Below are 15,870 nucleotides of genomic sequence, written 5' to 3'. Positions count from 1 at the left end.
CCGCGTTCGCCCACAAATATACAGTCAATTCACTTTACAGTGTGTTCTGTGAAGCGCTTTGGGACGTCCTTCCGACGTGAAAAGCGCTATATCAAATGCAAGGATTATTATTATTACCAGCATTGCTATTTGCTTCTCAATGCTTGGCTTCTGCGAGGAGAAGCTATCTTTGAATTAGTCAGTACAAAACATTGCAGTTATTTTCCAATTCTTAGTAGTTTGGGTAATCTTCTAACAATGAATTGCTTACTTAAAGACTAAGATCCACACCATGATTTACGATGACCTGTTTCAACTATTTTTAAAAAATCTCGAACAGTTTCTAGCATCTATAATAGATTCATAGATTCCCACAAGAGATTAAAAAGATATGCTGGAGTCTATATTTCAGGGTGTTTAACAAGGTATATGGGAAGAACAGATATTTTCTCAATCCATGTTACATTTTTTATATCTCCTATACAGGACCTGGAATTCTGTCATTGCAATTCATACTTTTATAACTTTCATGCTCCATTTAGACTGCTGGGAGCAAAGCTGCTTTGTGCTTGGCAGGAAGGCGGTATAGAGTGGGAAGCTTGGCTTGTTTCCTCCTCCATATCGCTTTGAATCAGTCAGGGCTGAAAATAACATCACCCAGTATCTCAAAGTTGTGGGAATGCACAGAATCAAAATTATTTTTTTAAATCCTTTTCCTTTTTTCTTGCCATTTCCACCCCACCCATCCCCATTTCCTGCTCTCCTGAAACCCTTTCACCTGGGTTTCAATCTGCTGGGAACTGAAGCCTTTTGGTATCTTGTCCATATTGCTGCCGATCATGTGTGAACTCGACAGCGAATCTTGAGTTATTTGACTAGAGGGACGCCCTGTGTTTGACCAACATCCACATGGACGTGCCTTCAGAGGGTCTCCGGATAGCGATCAGTTATGGGATTCTTGGCGATAGGGGCTTTAACTTCAGTTTCACATCAGCCTTAATCTAAAAGTTCAAGGGCATGATATTCAAATTGCTGCCAAGCTAGTAACTTTGTACAGCATGCATATTACGGGAAAATCAGGGTATCATCCCCCCATATATAATATATATGTATATATATAAGAGTGATGGGGAACACTATCTTGATTTATGGTTCCGTGTTCCAGCACAGAGGTTTATTTTCATATCTATTTTAATAGTTCTGTTGCATAATATGAGATTCACCAATGCCAAATCTGATGTAACCTGTTTTATAAAGCGTACACTGCAGTAGGCGATCTGAACCGTGTATATTTCAGGAAACTAAATGACGTCAATCGGCTCGGAGCCTCGATCTAATTGACATCTGCAGATTGTTAACTGCAAGCAACCAGGAAGACAATATTCTTGTTAAGCTATGTTGTAAAACTTTCAATAGTGCCTAAACAGCTCATTATAGTTTTTTTTTAACTAGATGGTTTCCTACATGATGATATTTGTGTGGTATTCTACGTAATCGCTTCATGCCCTCGCACCTCCCTACCTATCCAATCTGCTTACCCCCCACTCCATCATTGGAGATTATTCTGCTCTACTCACTTTATACCCATAAGTGCAGCACATCTTTTGATGAAAAATCACATGTTAATTTGCTCTTTCACTTAGCACAGAAAGACAACCCCCAGAAAGAGTTGTTCTACATCTCTTAGTACAGATTCAGTTTGATACTGTGATATTTTAAACTGGTTGTTTGCTGGTCATCTTGGTTAGTGAGTCAGTGCAGTAAAACCTGCGGGTTTGGAAGAAAATGTACGGTTGGATGTTCTTCAGAGAAAAATTGTCATGAGAAAGTAGTTGAAAGTAGCTGAACAGCTTCATATTGGCTATACTTTATTCTCATTATTATTGATTTCCAAATGCCACACACACATAATTTTGGATTCAAGAGAATGGGTTGATCTGTGCTGTGTATCTTTCTGTATATGCCCATCAGTAGTTCTGCCATCATTGGCAAACAGGAGGTTTATCTCTGCCTTCCCTTACTTCCGTAACATCGCCCGACTCTGCCACTACCTCACCCCTCAGGCCACTGAAACTCTTGTTCATGCCTTCATCACCTCCAGGCTTGACTATGCAAATGCCCTGCTTGTCGGCCTTCCCAACTCCTCCCTCCACAGCTGCAGATAATCCAGAACTCTGCAGCCCGTGTCCTCTCCCGCATCAACCTCTGTGACCCCATCATCCCCATTCTCGCCCAACTCCATTAGCTCCTATCCTTCAGAGGATCCAGTTCAAGATCCTGGTCCTCACCTACAAAGCCTACCATCGCCTCACTCCACCCTACCTCTGCGACCTCCTAACCCCCTACCAACCCGCCCGCTTCCTCCACTCAACCGGCTCTGGCCTGTTCCACGTCCCCCGACCCACCTGCCCCACCATGACGCGAAAGACGCTATATAAATGTAATTTTGCTGTTGTTGATCTATCTAGCCCCCCTCCATCCCTCCTGATCCCAACCAACAGCTCGGGTGCCGGATGCCTGACTGTCCAGTGTCTTGGGACGTTCTCCTGATGTGAAAGGCGCTGTACAAATGTAATTTGATCTTCTAGTAGTTGCAGCGAAGCGATAGTTCCACCTTGGAACACGTCAATAAAGTGAAACTGTCCACATCGTGTAAGCTTGGCAGTTGCCAAGCACAAATTGAGTGACGGCTGACCTTGGGACTGTGACACGTGACTGAGTTAGGTTGTGAGTTTGCTAATGTCGTGCTAAACTCAACTACCACCCAGAGAATGAGAATTGAAACAAGACCAGTATTTTCTCTGCATTCTTTCCTGAACTGCTGAGATAAAAATGCAAAACTTATTAAACCTAGGCAGTTTTAACTGACAAATATAAGACCCCAAATTTCTCAAGGTCTTACCAATTTTACAATGTAAGATTTCTCAGAATTGCAGAAAATTCTTAAATGTAGTCATCAATTTTGATGCTGGGTTTCCTAAGAATTGAGGAAACCAGTTTCTAAATTACGGCTGAATTTAAACATTTTCCAAAATCCCACATGATTTTTAAAAACCGTGACGTAGTTAAGATTGTAGAATGTTGGACCTGTGATGTCTTGGAGTTGGAAGGCTGCGGATATAGCTTATCTGCCCATTTTTGGTTCAAATCAAATATTTTATAGCTATTGAAAATTGTTGTAGTTGGACACTGCATAATCGCCTCTTCACATCTCCAAGGGCTCTGCTGTAACAGAAGCAGGTTCGTAAAGGTTTCCAGTTTGGAAACTTTTACCTCATCTACATTTATTAGCATTCCAACTGACTTGCTAGGATTATAATGTAAGCACCAATTACGGTATGCAACGGCTGAGTCCAAAAATAGAACCCAACAATTGGCAGTCGTTTCTGGCAATCTTTTTGCCCCCGTTCGGAATAACACCGTAAATGAGGTTAGGAATAACAAATGCAGCGAGTTGAAGTTTTTAATTTTGATGTAATTGATAGAACTGTTTTAGTCAGCCAGGCTCTGAAATCTGCCTGCTGCAGCTCATGGAATCCTCCAGCACAGAAGGAGGCCATTCGGCCCATCGAGCCCTGCGCCGACTCTTTGAAAGAGCTACCAACTAGCCCACTCTCCCGCTCTTACCCCATAGCCCTACAAATGTTTCCTTTTTTTTTTACAACTGGAATAATTACAACCTATCCGATTGTAATTATTCCAGTTGTAAAAATAATCCAGTTGTAATAATGTGTTTTGTCAGTATGGTAACATGTTTAATGCAGAGGACAAGAGAAAATTGATCATCCAGTTCGCTGCACATTGTTTGTGAGGCAGAAACGGTTGTTATTCAAAGTGTGTCATGAGTATTGGAGTACCCAATACGCACAATCTCACTTTAGCCCCTAATTTCCCTCCCTCACGATATGTTGCACTGCGCTGCATACACCATGGGCTCCGTTGCCAGCTCTAACTGAGAGATGAAATCTCAAGTTAATAACTTGGATTTATATAGAGCCTTTTGCCTGAGAATAAATTTCTCAAAAGCCTTTACAGAATAAAATTGATTTGAAACAAAATGAATGTTGTGTTTACAGGCAATCTTGGCAATCAATGTGCAAGTCAACCACTAGTGTCCCGAAGTTAACTTTCAGAGACAGACCTGATGGTGTCATGGATGGTGGTGTAAGCTACGGACTGGACTGCAAGGTTGGTCCATGTTGAGTTTGCTGGTCTCACATGAGGCAGCATGGCGAGGCTAAATTGGTTCTGGCCAGTGTTAGAGAAAGGAAAGCCAGGTGGGTTGCTGGTAATAGACCTTCTTCAGCACCCTCTATTGGTAATGCTTGTGTGTAGCAACAGGAAAGGATGGGAAATAAAAACAAAGTCGCTGGGAATACACAGCAGGCAGCGTCTATGGAGGGAGAGAGAAAAATGAGTTAACGTTTCAGGTCAATGACCTTTTGTCACGAGGATGGGCTTGGCTCAGCTGTGATGCCCCCTAAAGCCAGCTTGCCTGCTGACATGACACTCCATGCCAAAGCTCACACTTGGCTATTTGGAGAAGGCACTCTAGGGCAAAACGACCCTCAACACGAAGAGGCTGGGAGCCCAGGACAGTTCTGCACGCAACGTACAGGCATGGATAAAGTTTCATGTTCCAAGAAATATGGCTGAAATAAAATGGGGACTATTTTGTACAATTTGATAGTTTTGATTTGATGGACATTTAGGTTTCAGTAACTGGACACCGAGAATGCTTGTTGGCATCAAAGTGTGTCCTTGGAACAGTCTATTCTGCTTTGAAGCAACCTCCTTTGTGAATGATCACCAAAAATGGATTTTACATAGCTGCTCTCTTGTGAAGAAAAACCTGAAAGTGCTTTACAGAATGAGCTGACTGTAATTAGAAATCAAGTTGAGCTGGGCAGCTAATTAATTGGATTTTTTGGCCATTGAACGGCAACACAAGAAATTAATTGTTCACAGATGAGAAAAGGCTGTTTCAACAGAGGATTTGTGGAATCCATGTCTGACTCAATTTATTTCTTTTGAACCATTGAGCCGCAGAACTTCCTGAGAATGAAGAAGGAATAATAATAATATGTGCCATCTTTCACTTGAGAAGCTGAACAGAGATCCTGTTCAGTGGCACGTTAAAGAGCGTATGACATTGTTTGAAAAGAGAAAGGAATTTTTCCCAGTATCGAGGCCAATGAACCTCCAGATGAATTGGTCATTCACCCTGTAGATGTTTGTGAGAATGAGACACAAGTGGCCTTCGTGGCTTGCCTGCATAAATTGCTATACCAAAACTTGCCTGTGAAGAGCTTTGAGATGTAAGATGCTATTCTGCTTCTTTAAACAAACAACCTTTGTTGATCATTCCCAAAGAGCGTTTGTTTAAAGAAGCAGTGCAAGTGATAAGGCGCTATAAAAATGCGACTTCTTTCTTTCTATCCCACTGTAGCTATCACCTGGAGGTTTCAGCCCAACGCTTTATTCCTCGCTCTTGTACTGTTACCAGTCCTGTAGCTTAGTGGTTAGAGCACTCGCCTCGCAAGAGTTTGATTCCCAGGCAGGGCGTAACGTTAGGCAAATTTCCTTACTCTATATACCACATGCCTCTGTTTACCGAGCTGTAAGTAGGATCACAGTTGTTAGTCCATTGGCAGATCGCTTTTCGGGGGTAATAAACCCTTAAAAAACAAGACATTTTAAAAAAATATTTTGTCACTCAATCCATGACTGTTTGTGGGACACGGGTGCCAGGTTTCGCCCACAAAATATACAGTCAATTCACTTTACAGTATATTCTGTGAAGTGCTCTGAGACGTCTCAAAGACGTGATAAGTCGCTATATCAAATGCCAGGATTATTATGATGATTATTACCAGATGTACTGCCTCAAACATTTGGCTGAAGTGTCCTTTGACACTTTCAATTGTGTTGCACGTGTAGCATGTTTTGGATGAACCCAACAATAGATGGAAAGGATTTCTCTTAAATTAATAGCTGTTTTGTTTTTGTATAAATAGACCAGACTTTGCAAATTACAAAGGCATTCAACCAGTCAAAGCAATTAACAGTAATGATAGATTATATATCATTCAGACCATTCCTTAAAATTACTTATCACATTAATTAACCTCTTTAACCCCACCAGTAGCTCATCACTTTCTTTACTAGCAATTAGGATAATGAGAACATAGAAAATTTAGAAGGTTGCAGTTTTAATTGTGTTTCTCTCTCTTTATAAAATATATAAAGTTTGAGAATGCTGAGGTATTTATTTACTCTGTTAGAATATTAGACATTGTTTTGAATTATTTGAGAAAGACATTTTCAGTGACCTGATTGTGGATTCAGAAAATCCCTTTTTTTTGCCATCTAAAATAATTAAAGATGAAGGTTTAATGATTCACCCAGAAATTAGATTTAACGACCCTTTTGATAACCATGTTTACTTGAAAGCAACAAAACAATTACTCCATTTACTGCCCTTCCTTGTAGCTTAAAGTAGTATGTCTGGGAATGTTTCCTTAAGTAACGGATAGTGTTCCTAAATGCAGAACCATGTTTCTCAGCCAGTTCTTTCAGTCACTTTATCTGGACTCTGCACATTCTATGTAAACCGGCATTATTGCAGAGTCTGTCTGGACCTTGGTAAGAGCAACATTGGATCGATCTCTTGGGAATCTATTGGGAATCTTTACCATCGGACATCAAGCTTTAACATTTTGCTTTCCGTTTGAGCACAAGATTGATGAGGGTAACTGAGCTCTTGTTGTGATTTGAGGAACACACACATGAGCGTTACACCGGGGGGGGCTGGGGGAGAGGGAAGGGAGGAGTTACTGGAAAGCGACTTGGTGGTTCTCACAGGGTTATAACTGTCAGGATGTTTTACATTCTGAGTGTTCATTGTAGAATAAAAACCTCCAACCCTTTTTAGTTGTGTTCAGTGTTCCATTATTCAAGTGGGAGTCAAAGTCGTATCATCCTTGCCTTGTTAGGTCCAACCTGCAGACCAAATTATATTAGTATGTCTCTTGAGAACTTTTTTTTTCTTTGTTATGACGTCTCTGTAATTCGCTGACCCAATGCCAAACCGAAATGCCTAGCTTCTCAAAGTATAGTCGTTACTCAACCTTCTGTGGATTAAGCAATGGGTTTAATAAATAGAATTTATTACTGGAAGTAATCGTACGCAATTAACCGTCAGTTTAGGCTAATTAATCCTTACTTACTCTCTGCTAAGCTTTTCTCGTAACCATTCAATTGAAGGTTAAGAGCGTGTCCTTTTTTGTGAAGTTATTGTTATTTTTCCCCTTGCAGCCACATTTAGTTATCTTTATTCTTTGCATTCTCTTCTATATCCACACACACCCCCCTCCAACACTCAATGACCAAGTAAGTAGGTGCTTTGTAAACAGTGACTAGCAAGGTATGATATAATTTCCAACTTTAATAATAATAATCCTTGCATCCTTGCGCCTTATTATGTTGAGACACCTCAAAATGCTTCAGAAAATATATTGTAAAGTGAATTGACTGTAATTTGTGGGCAAAACATGGCAGCTAATTGCACACAGCAGTGTTCCACATTTTTTTTGAGGGATTATTACCCCGGAAAGTGATCCACCAATCGACTAACAACCGACTGCTAGATAATAATAATAATAATCCTTGCATTTGATATAGCGCTTTTCACGTCGGGAGGACGTCCCAAAGCGCTTCACAGAACACACTGTAAAGTGAATTGACTGTATATTTGTGGGCGAACGCGGCAGCCAATTGCGCACAGCAATGTCCCACAAACAGTCGTAGATTGAAAATGACCAATTTATTATTGTTTTTGGTTTTGGAGAGATTATTATTAGACGTGTGGAGTGAGGAAACTTGCCCAAGGTTTTACCCCGCCTGGTAATCAAATCTGGGTCCTTTGCTTGCAAGGCAAGCGGACTAACCACTGCACTACAGGACTCCTTTCTCCTCTGGTATGGGGGGTGTGTTCTGATGCTATCTAAAAGGTAGTTTGAGGATTGACTGCAGAAATCTAATTGAAGTACAGATCTGAAACCTGAGATTGTGTGCACCAGCACAATTGATTTTTTTTGTTAACCTGATATAGGCTTCATACTTCTCTCGTATCTCGAAAAATGTTGAAATTTTTAAAACAAAATTGAAAAGGGATTATCGGGAGCTTTCAATAATTCTCTGTAGACCTGCCCAATATCTGTATTTGATGGCAAAAGAAAAAGTGCCAATCAATACTGGTTTCATTTTTGTAGCGAAAAGAATTGATTCTGTAATTGTCTGTGTAATTCTTTCTTTGCTCTCAAAATTAGGAACAAGAGTAGGCCATTTGGCCCATCGCATGGTCCACCACACACCATTCTATGAGCTCTATACGCCAACTTCCTCCTCAAATCCCAAATCCCTGTCATATCCCTTATCTAATTTAATTCACAGTAATTAGGTTTGAATATATTAAATACATGTCTAGTTCCCGTATTGACAGTCCAGGGCATCATTAGAGTCCTGTGGTGGCCACTCAATCCACGACTGTTTGTGGGACATTGCTGTGTACAGTTGCTGCTGCATTTCGCCCACAAAATATGCATTCAATCCACTTTACAGTATATTCTGTGAAGCGCTTTGAGATGTCTCAAAAATGTGATAATGTGCTTTATCAAATGCAAGGATTATTATTATTACATTCTGCTGTTGCCCTTGGTTTAATGCCTAATCTGAAGGATGGCACCAAAAACTATGGTGTTCCAATGGTACTGTAATGTAGCATCAGCCTTACTATAGAAGTCCTCTTTCTCTCCCTAATATAAGTTTACGATTTAATTTTAGGAACGTACTTTGAAACTTCTCCTTACGTGACAAAACCGTTAATGACTACCATGCTTTTCTACTATAGGACAATAGCGTGCCACCTGGCACTTAGTATATAGTCCTATACGAGAAGGATGACAAGAGGCTAACAAATGTTAGTCTATTTTGTCTCGGTTTAAGTACTGTCCCTATTGCATTGTGCTATTCATTAGGGATGTGTATGGGACAAATGAAACGACTGCCAGCAAGAGCCAAATGTGCAGTAATCCAGGACAGCTTGGAAACAATGCCAGCACAAGGAGGGGCAAGAGATTGTTGTCAGGAAATGCAAAGCACTCCGACAGACTGCACAGGGCTCACACAGTGCTTGCTTCCAGTGAGGCCTTTTGTGTATGCTATTGGGAATAATTTGTTCACGCTGCAATAAATGCCCTCTGTCTGTGCTTTGTTGTTCAAAACTCACTGTAAAGATTTCCCTTCGGCGATCAAACCTTTCTACAGAGCAGAAACGTTAGCTCTCTGCCTTGGGTAATGCCCTGCTTTCTGACTCTTTCTCGGGCTGCACGTTTGATAATTGCAGCCTGCACACGCTTTGGAATCCAATCTGTCCTTCCACAGGCCACGGCCTTTTTTTTTACAAAACATTGATGTCATCTAAACAATTAAATACCAGATTATTCTGTAAAGTGAATTGATTATATTTTGTGGGCGAAACGTGGCAGCCAATTTCGCACAGCAACGTCCTACAAACAGCCGTGGATTGCGTGACTGAATTGTGATTTATTTATTTAAATTTGAGGGGAAAAGCGATCTGCCAATCGACCGGGTTCCTCCTTACTGCTAGGTAAACAGAGAAGTAACTTGTGCGTTGGGTCTAAGGTCTATGTAACCTTTGAATTAAAAGTGCCTGTGTTAAAGTCAGCTGATGTGTTGTCGAGTTTGCAGTGGATATGTTTTTCATACTTTTTGGTATAAATTTGGACTCGTGTTATTGTATCTTTCTTCTGCCCGTTTCTCTCAGTTGAAGTGCTTGATTTACATTCATTAGGTTCGTCCTGAATGCCCTGCACAGCAGGGGGAGGCAGCTTGCTTTATTTAGACGTCTCAGGAGGTTGAGAATGAGAAAGCTAGTCACAAAGCTTGCCACAACATTCAAGAGCTTAATTTCCTCCTCAACTCACCATTTGAGCTTTTGTTTCTGTCTCTCACCACATTCAGTGTGGCCCTGCGTGCATCATTGGTGAACTGACTGTTCGTGAAGTAATTGGATCACTGGTGCACCTTCTGCCTCGTCTTATTGAGCAGATTACCTTCTGTGATTTTGCTCTGTAAGGCCAGACAGAACTGTCACTTTGAGAAATGTATTGTGCAGTGCTCTGACAGGGCTGGTGAATTTCCCCTCTTCTCTCTCGCACACGAACCCGATGCAGATCACTTTTTGGATGCTTGAAATGCATCTACAGTGACATTTGGATTTACTTGCTGAAGAAATTTGATCCCCCTGGAATTATAGCTGTGTACGGTTTGGTGAATTTGCTTTGCAGTGTGGTCACGGCTTTTTCTGGAGGTAATAACCTACATTTCTAAATTGGACTGTATTAGAATTGTACTGTGTTATCGAGTCAATTATTGGTTTTGTGCATGTGGGTTGTATTGATCTCACGCAGACATGATTATTGACTTTGCGTCTGTAAATCTGTAGCTTTGTCCTTTGTTTCTGGTTCAGTTATGATGGATTATGAACTGAACCATCGGAACATTTTCGGTTTTGATTTGCTGTGAACTGTGAACTGAAGAATTTTCCCAAGTGCTATACGGTGATATTGATTCATTGCACCTTTGAAACGTGCTACAGAAAGGTTGAGTGTGCCTCGTTGCTTTCAATTTTGCTTTTGGTGGTTTGAAATTTAGAGAAGGTATTTAGAAAGCTGGGGAGCGGTTACTTTTAATAATAATAATTCTTGCATTTTATATAGCGCCTTATCACATCATTGAGACGTCTCAAAGCAATTCACAGAATATAGTATAAAGTGAATTAACTATTTTGTGGACGAAGCGCGGCAACCAATTGCGCGGCAACCAATTACGCCCAGTAGTGTCCCACAAACAATCGTGGATTGAGTGACTAAATTATTATTTATGAAAGTATTATTAAAATTTAATAAAAATTGTAAAATTTGTATCAGGGAATAGCTATGTTCACATGAATGGATCCTTCAATAATTATCAATGCAAAACACCTTGCTCTTAAAAAAAATAAAATCGAAATAAAATCACCGTTTGCAAAAGATTTCCTCCCGAGTGTCTTCTATACAAGCGCACCGGGTTAGCCTGAGAAACAGTTGGAAAACCCTCCTGTCAGTCCATTCAGTGGCCGCTGCCAGTTCTTTTGTTGGTGGATTTTGTGAATGCTTTGCCATGCTCGTCTGAGAATGAAGGAGGCTTTTGTAGCTGTGAATAGAGCAAGCCGGCAGTTCTAACCTCTGTCAGTGTTCAGTAAGAGATGTGAGTTGGATTCCAGCTGGGTTGAATGGAAGGCTTGTGTTCTTGCAGGAGCCTGCATGGGTATTTCCTTGTCTGAGATGTTTTGGCCGTTGCAATAGCCACAAAAAGGTACACAGCAACGAACAATCTAACGTCTATTAATCACGATATAGGTTGTCGGGTGCTTTAGCTTATTTCCTGATTTTAGAGGAATTTAATTTATTTGAGTCGTGTTTAAAAAATGTGTCTCGAGGAGAAGGGAATAAAATCTTAACAAGGTGGTTGTTGACCCTAGCCTTGCTGAATTGAATTCACCTCCACGAACATGTAATAATAATATTCCTTGCATTTGATTTAGTGCCTCATCACACCTTTGAGACTTTGGGGTAAATTCTGTTTGAGGTTTCAATTTGAGTGTTTTTTTTTAAAAAAAGCTATTATATTGACTGCTTATTTTCATACGTAAGGAATCTTTAGAATCTCTTCTCCTGCATATTCATAAAATAAAAAGTTCTGTTCCATGGTCTTGCCTGTAAATGGAGTATATCTTTTTTAAAACTGAAGTTTTAACAACAACAGCAATGTCCACGTCGAGAGGACGTCTTATAATAGTTCACAAAACTGATAAAGTCAGAGCTGAGGAGGAGAAAGGTGGCTGAAACCATGTTTGATGAGAGGGTTTAAGGCTGGTCTTCAGGGCGAGGGAGGGGACAAGGTGGAGGGACTCTGGGATGGAGTTCCAGAGAGCAGGGCTGACTAGTTGAAGGCTCGCAAGCGATGGTTGGGACGGGGGACATGGAGTGAGCCAGTATGGAGCGGACATGGCAGTAGGGATGCTGGAGGTCACAACAATGTGGCAGGGCGGGGTGTGATTAGACCTGGAGACATTTGAGAGTGAAGACAAGAATCTTTTAAATTGATCTGCTGGGGAAATGGGAAGTTAGTAAAGCCAAGTGAAGATGGGGTGATGGGTTCATGGAACCTGGTGTACAGGTTACAGAATACAGAATACAGAATACAGGTTGCCACATTTTGGAGGGCCTTTAACTTGTGTAGTTATTAATAATAATAATAATAATCCTTGCACTTGATATAGTGCCTTATCAAGTGAAGTCTTCATTTCAAACAGTTAACCATTACGCAGCTCAACAGAGGATTGTGTTCAATTAGCTTTTCCTCAAAGATTAAGAGTACACAGAGTGAGGAACCAGTTCAAAGGACCTCTCCACTTTGAAACAACAACAGATTACATTTATGTAGCGATATTCACTTCGGGAGGATGTCCCAAAGTGCCGGAAACCTGATCACACAGGAGCATTGCCAAGGCAATGTCAACATATCATTGCTGAATAAAGCTCCTTCTATTCCGCCCCAACAGTGTATCTTAGTCCCCGACCTCAGAAGAGCACATCTACTATGTTTTTCCACTTCCTATCCTCGGGGCCTCTCTGAAAGCAGCTGCCAATTTGTGCTGACATTTGCAGAGTTTTATGCATGCTAAAAGTTTGGTTGAGCCTGCCAAAATTTTACATGGGAACTCAACAGCCAGCAGAGGAGATTTTGATCCTACCAGTATAGGCTGGGCTATAATCCAGCTCCCAGCGATGAAGGAGACCATTCTTGTATAAATGGTTATTCTTCATGGTAATTTCTGTGTGATGTTTTCTCAGAACACAGATGTGAATTTGTATGAATTTGTATTAGGTATGCGGTTCTGATGAAACCATGTTTTATGTCTCATGGTGTTGGATCTTCCAGTTACTAATGACAGAAAAGAGTCTTGGATAACTATTTAGATGACAGTCAGCTTTCCATTGCAGCAGATCTCATTAAGTGCTCATCTCAGGAGCTCCTGCAGTAAGTCAATGATCTTATTCAGTCAGTAGCTGAGCCATTGGTAAGTTATGTGTTTTTTGCTGGTTAGACTCTAGCAGTTACCCCAATGCATACTTTTGGGACCCTCAAGCCTTGGCTCTTGCCAACCTGTGCCTAATACTTTCCGGAACTAGGTAAGCAGGATGTGTCCCTCCAGGGAGAGAGAGAGTGCGCATTCCATTCCAACAATCTTATCTGTGGGATTTCCATGTGTTCGTGGGATGCATGGAATTCTCAGTTTGGTTTGGAGATTCTTAAGCACAGTGATGGGTTTCCTCAGCGTCAGACACCCGGCTGGCCAAAAAAAAATAGCCAAATGATATAGACGTCCTGATGTTTAGTGGGTCTAAGCTGTCCTATTACTTTAGGGGCTTAAACATAAGGTAGTTTCACCACCTCAAATGTGTCTTAAGTGAAGGCAGCCCATTCAAAGTGGAGATAGATTTGGTAACGCCATACTACAGTGGTTTTGCGATATTCCTGTCTTTAGATCTAAACTTGGCTTTGAAAATGATACTATGGGATCAATGAATGTTGGGTTCTTCCATTTAACAGAGCTATCTTCATCTCATCAGTCTATATTCAAACTCGCACTACAATATCAAGGTTATAACTGACTACATTACCTAGGCCCCCTATCTTTTGAAATAAATTGTACATATTATTGGGAATGACTGATTTTGTAACTTCTTTTCCATCCCTCCTGTTGTGTATATAGGAACATAGGAACAGGAGTAGGCCATTCAGCCCCTCAAGTCTGTTCTGCCATTCTATTGAATCATGGCTGATCTGTACATCAACTCCAATTATATAAGTGGGAATTGGGAAGAGAAAAAGTCTGATATTGCAATTAGAATGAAGTACGATTTGCACAAGTTCTGTTAATGGTCCGTCTAATGGGTTGTGTAACAATTGCGTTTTGAAGAGCGATCATTTTTGTAATCAAATATTCTGTATATAATTTAAAGTAATTGAAATATCAAGAGCAGAGATTTACTGAGCACGATGCCCGCATATCACTCTATAAGGCTGCACTTTAAAAAAGATTTGGGCGTTTTGATGAGCTTGTTGTTCTCTCGGATAGTGAGTACCCAGTTGTGGGTGGATAGTCAAGCACTTGAGACTCTACCATGCATGAGGGGGCGCTATATAAATGCAAGTTGTTGTTGGAGAGAGTGTCACTTGCCCATGAGAAAGGAAAATCTTTTCCAAACTAAAACTTTTGTAATTTTTATTTTAAACCAAATTCTCTCTGTGATGGATAGACCAGAGAGACCTTCTCGAATATGCATCTTACTTTGTGTTTGCTGCATGTGGAGGCTGAAGAACCCACTGGTGGCTGACTTTTGCTCCCACATTAGTGCAGCCCTTCCTCAGGGCAGTATTGTAAATTAAGTGGGGAGGTATAATTGGCAGTGTATTTTTTTTAAAACATGTGCAGTGAACCTCATAAGTCGCATCAGTTGGGACCAAACATTTAATATGACTTATGCAAATTATGAGTTATGTCAAACTTGCATAGAAAGTAAACTCTTGAACAGAACTTCGGCAAATGTACGATTTAGGTGATTATACGATTTATACAGATCAGCCTTATGTGAGTTTTACTGTAGTAGGATAACATGGGTTTAACAAAACAAAGTTCATAATTAGACACTGTTTTGCTGTAGTGCATAATTAGTAGGATTGGGTTTTGAGCAGGGACTGATATCAGTTGATGATGCGTCTGGTCTGCTAAAGGGTGGAATAAATAGCTTTTTTTTAATAAAAAAGAATATTAAACAGGCAAACCTTTCCACTCAATAAAACTTCAATGGTGCAAAAGCCGCCTTGGACAGTTGCAATAAATCTTGAAAGCAAAACATTATTAAAAACGAGAAGCGCTATGAATGAACATTATATTGGATTTTCAACAAATGTCTCATTTACCCAGGTAATAAACTGAAAGTACATTTTGAGCTTTTATTACACTGATCTCACAATCTTCTGTGCTGACAAATTGAGTATGTGTTGTAAAACGTTCATGTTGGTTGGCATGAGGATAGTATTAGTCTTTAATATAATTGCCATGTCCATTAAAATTTATAAGACTGCTTATCATTGCTGGAAGTGGTCACTGGACTCCTGGACTGAATCCTGAATTCATAAATAGATTTTCCCACATTCAGAATGCTTATTATAATTAACATGATATTAGAATCCTATAGCGTTGTAGAGTTCGAAGCTTTGTAGGATTTTCTGAAAATAACTATCTTCCTGCACCATCAACTAATTTCTATTAATACCTATCTTCTTATTAAGATGATCATTCAGGACAAGTCTCCTATGAATCTTCAGACCCTTAAAATCTACATGATCTTAAAGTGATCCTGATGAACTGTCTTGGTGGCTAATACAGATGAATTAAGTGTCAGACCTGTGTTTAAACATTCAGTGGCTATGTCATTGGGGAGGTTTGTTCCAAATTCTGGTCCTACAAGACGTCCGGACAGAAAATGGGGTTACAGAATCAGTATATCTAGCTGATTTAATATAAATTAGATTTTGGATGCATCATGTAGATGCTGAGTTCCGTTCAGTTCATAGAAAAGTGATGGCTATTTCTACTTATTCAGCCAAGGCTAAAAACTCCGCATTGGTTCGCTGCCCCATTCCCAATCCAGTGATCTGCACTTGAACATCTACACATTTACGTGTCAAGTGAAG

At 40.4% G+C, this 15,870-nt stretch overlaps 1 protein-coding gene across 3 annotated transcripts in view; it reads left to right on the top strand.

Moving 5' to 3' along the window:
- mib2 (MIB E3 ubiquitin protein ligase 2) overlaps positions 1-15,870 on the top strand; it is a 100,180-nt gene that overhangs the window by 20,631 nt on the left and 63,679 nt on the right. Inside the window, exon 2 of one of the 3 annotated variants that reach the window (XM_007907258.2) lies at positions 4,056-4,167. The exons of 1 other annotated variant lie outside the window; for it this stretch is intronic. The gene's annotated coding sequence lies outside the window, so the exon portion shown is untranslated. Of the gene's footprint in view, positions 1-4,055; positions 4,168-9,961; positions 10,373-15,870 lie in introns of those variants that run through there. One more of the 3 variants, XM_007907257.2, reaches the window with a different exon arrangement.

Source organism: Callorhinchus milii, unplaced genomic scaffold, assembly GCF_018977255.1.
Source record: "Callorhinchus milii isolate IMCB2004 unplaced genomic scaffold, IMCB_Cmil_1.0 Scaffold24, whole genome shotgun sequence".
Classification (NCBI taxonomy): Eukaryota; Metazoa; Chordata; class Chondrichthyes; order Chimaeriformes; family Callorhinchidae; genus Callorhinchus; species Callorhinchus milii.
The sequence above is the reverse complement of the archived record's forward strand: the minus strand, read 5'-3'. Positions and strand labels throughout refer to the sequence as shown.